Source organism: Rhinopithecus roxellana, chromosome 4, assembly GCF_007565055.1.
Source record: "Rhinopithecus roxellana isolate Shanxi Qingling chromosome 4, ASM756505v1, whole genome shotgun sequence".
NCBI lineage: Eukaryota > Metazoa > Chordata > Mammalia > Primates > Cercopithecidae > Rhinopithecus > Rhinopithecus roxellana.
This window is the reverse complement of record NC_044552.1, coordinates 118374660-118378794: the sequence shown is the minus strand read 5'-3', so window position 1 is coordinate 118378794 and position 4135 is coordinate 118374660. Positions and strand designations below refer to the sequence as shown.

At 44.3% G+C, this 4135-nt stretch overlaps 1 pseudogene; it reads left to right on the top strand.

The window, feature by feature from the left end:
* The first annotated feature begins 314 nt into the window (after positions 1-314).
* LOC104655537 lies at positions 315-1843 on the top strand (annotated as a pseudogene).
* Positions 1844-4135: the final 2292 nt, after the last annotated feature.

Here is a 4135-nt window from a genome sequence, read left to right as displayed (position 1 = left end):
TGGAAAGAGCAGTCATGTTGAATATGTCCAGTAGTCAAAATCAGATGCCTCTCAAGATCGTCACCAATATTCAGAAATAATCATTTTCTGTTTCACATTCTCCCTGAAACTCATTACGCCTAGGTCAGCAAGGCTATGGGTTTCCTTCCCAACACTACCAACCATGGCAATATATGTCTACCTACATGTGGTTATAGTCACAGTTTACTATAACTTAAATAAATAACAAGAAATTATATGAAACTGGGATTTCAAAGTGAAAACATTTTTATGTTTATATTTATATTTATAAAATGTATTTATAGAGTGGCAGCATGAAGTGCACCCCGACTGCCGAGGAACGAGAGCGCAAAGCTAAGAAACTGAGGCTTCTTGAAGAGCTTGAAGACACTTGGCTTCCTTATCTGACTCCCAAAGATGATGAATTCTATCAGCAGTGGCAGCTGAAATATCCTAAACTAATTCTCCGAGAAGCCAGCAGTGTATCTGAGGAGCTCCATAAAGAGGTTCAAGAAGCCTTTCTCACACTGCACAAGCATGGCTGCTTATTTCGGGACCTGGTTAGGATCCAAGGCAAAGATCTGCTCACTCCGGTATCTCGCATCCTCATTGGTAATCCAGGCTGTACCTACAAGTACCTGAATACCAGGCTCTTCACGGTCCCCTGGCCAGTGAAAGGGTCTAATACAAAATACCCCGAGGCTGAAATAGCCGCTGCTTGTGAGACCTTCCTCAAGCTCAATGACTACCTGCAGATAGAAACCATCCAGGCTTTGGAAGAACTTGCTGCCAAAAAGAAGGCTAATGAGGATGCTGTGCCATTGTGTATGTCTGCAGATTTCCCCAGGGTTGGGATGGGGTCATCCTACGATGGACAATATGAAGTGGACATTAAGAGCAGAGCAGCATACAACGTAACTTTGCTGAATTTCATGGATCCTCAGAAAATGCCATACCTGAAAGAGGAACCTTATTTTGGCATGGGGAAAATGGCGGTAAGCTGGCATCATGATGAAAATCTGGTGGACAGGTCAGCAGTGGCAGTGTACAGCTATAGCTGTGAAGGCCCTGAAGAGGAAAGTGAGGATGACTCTCATTTCGAAAGCAGAGATCCTGATATTTGGCATGTTGGTTTTAAGATCTCATGGGACATAGAGACACCTGGTTCAGCGATACCCCTTCACCAAGGAGACTGCTATTTCATGCTTGATGATCTCAATGCCACCCACCAACACTGCGTTTTGGCTGGTTCACAACCTCGGTTTAGTTCCACCCACCAAGTGGCAGAGTGCTCAACAGGAACCTTGGATTATATTTTACAACGCTGTCAGTTGGCTCTGCAGAATGTCCGTAACGATGTGGACAATGGTGATGTCTCTTTGAAATCCTTTGAGCCTGCAGTTTTGAAACAAGGAGAAGAAATTCATAATGAGGTCGAGTTTGAGTGGCTGAGGCAGTTTTGGTTTCAAGGCAATCGATACAGAAAGTGCACTGACTGGTGGTGTCAACCCGTGGCTCAATTGGAAGCACTGTGGAAGAAGATGGAGGGTGTGACAAATGCTGTGCTTCATGAAGTTAAAAGAGAGGGGCTTCCCGTGGAACAAAGGAATGAAATCCTGACTGCCATCCTTGCCTCGCTCACTGCACGCCAGAACCTGAGGCGAGAATGGCATGCCAGGTGCCAGTCGCAAATTGCCCGAACTTTACCTGCTGATCAGAAGCCAGAATGTCGGCCATACTGGGAAAAGGATGACATTTCGATGCCTCTGCCGTTTGATCTCACAGACATCGTTTCAGAACTCAGAGGTCAGCTTCTGAAAGCAAAACCCTAGAAGGAGCACAAGTCTCAGGCAGAGAAGAAAAAGAGATCGGCTTTTCTCCTCCAGTGTTGTCATGGGCTTAAGCAAGGGCAACGGAGACTTCTCTTGACCCCTAGATTGTAGCACCCGGGTCCCAATCCAAAACAGCTAGGAAATGGTGCCCATGAATTTTTAAATGTTTTAAAATGACCCTGTGTTAAAATCTGATTTTGTGTTAAACAGGACCTTCTTCCCCCAAAATTGTTCAGATTTTAAAATGTGAGCCATTCAGCCCCCAAGGTCCAGGGCAGGCGACAGGAACAAGCCCAGCATGTGACAAAGCCTAATCTACTTTCCTCTTTACCAAGCTTTTTCAGAAACTCTGGAGTGGACCCAGCCCTCTGGGGAAAGACAGAACTTAGAGATATCCCAGTTTCTCACCACACCCATAAGTGCTGTCCAATATGGTAGCCACTAGCTAGCTGTGGCTACTTCAATTTAAATTCAGTTTTAATTTTAATATAAAATGCAGCTCTTCAGTTGCCCTGGCCACATTTCAAGTGCTTAATAGCCTCATGTGACTAGTGACTGCTGTATGGACAGTACAGATATGGAACATTTTCATCATCGAAGAAAGTCCTATTGGACAACACTTCTATAAAAAGTTTGAGAGCAGGAATTCTCATTTCCATTCCTCTGTGGCCTCTATCCCCAAAGGCAAAGAAACTAAAAGAGAAATGACTCATTGAAGATTGGCCTCTTTCCTTTCTCTAAGACAAACCTAAGTAAAAGCCTGAGCTTTGAGTTCTATGCTCAGTGCACAGGAAGGAGATGTTAACAATTAAAATAAAGTTGATATCCTGTCTTTAGGGAGTTTCCCTGGTCTCTTGAAAAAGACACAGCCCTATTTACATTATTCCACGGATTTCACCAGCATAGTATTATTTTTTCTATAAGTCCCTCATTCTTATGTAATAACAGGTGGAACTGAGGTTTGAAGAACCTCAATGTCCTGATGACATTGGAGACTCAGAGAGACAAGAGAGAGTAGGGATTAAAACCTGAGCTTTAAGACTCTCACTAGCTTTGTGTCCTTTGGTATGTTAACATGCCTCAGTTTCCTCATCTGAATAATGAGGATATATGAAAGGCACTACTCCCAAGGTGAACATTAAGTGAGATGATTCTAGTTACAGACTTAGAACAATTTCCAGCACATAGTCAAATATCCAGGAAATTCTAGTACTGTTATGTGTGGGTGAACTGACCTGGATGTAGATGCTTTCATCTCTCTTTCTGACCCCTCCGCCAGTTTTGTCTCGTGATGCCATTAACATATCTCTCCCTTTCTGACCTGGCTCCTGCCCACTGATGTCCCAAGAAATCCTGAGAATAGTTAGCCCCCTTTCCCCAGCCTGTTGCCCTCTCATGTAGGTGTTCACAGTAGTTGAGAAGTTGAAGAGATTTCGCCCGTTGAAGGTGCACTGAGAATAAACTCTTTCCTGCCACCAGAATTGCAGTGGTTCACGGTCTGCACTCATTCCCATGAAGTTAATAGACACAGAAATGTCTTGTTAAGTAAAGCGGCCAGGGTCTCATCGTGTTGAGACTTGAGTCTCTCAGACCTTGGACTCATCCCCTGGTGTCTTTGAACCTTGGTTTCCTCATTGGTAAAAGAGAAGTGAAGCACTGTCTCACAGGGTCATCACAGAGATTAAATGAAATAACGTAGACCAGGAGGGCGTGGCATTTAAAAGTCACAGATGGGGCACCTTTGGGCCATCCAGCCCAGTGTTTTCTTTAGCCCCTATGATGTTCATTTTTTGTTATATTCCATTAGGTGCCAATATTTAAAAAATGGGAGATTTCACATAAAATTAAAAGGTCTGCGTTTTCTTTTTTTTTTTTTTTTTTTTTTTTTTTTTTTTTTTTTTTTTGAGACGGAGTTTTGCTCTGTCACCAGGCTGGAGTGCAATGGCACGATCTCGACTCACTGCAACCTCCACCTCCCAGGTTCAAGTGATTCTCCTGACTCAGCCTCGCGAGTACCTAGGACTATAGGCACGTGCCACCATGCCCAGCTAATTTTTGTATTTTTAGTAGAGATGGGGTTTCACCATGTCGGCCAGGATGGTCTCTATCTCAACCTCGTGATCCACCCACCTTGGCCTCCCAAAGTGCTGGGATTACAGGCGTGAGCCACCGCGCCCAGCCAAGGTCTGCATTTTCTTTGGAACTCAGAACACCCAATAGTCCTAGGCCCCCATCCTTGCATGGCAACAAGCTAAATAGCATCTTCCCACTACGAGTTGGGGCATGACTCAGCCTATGGTTTG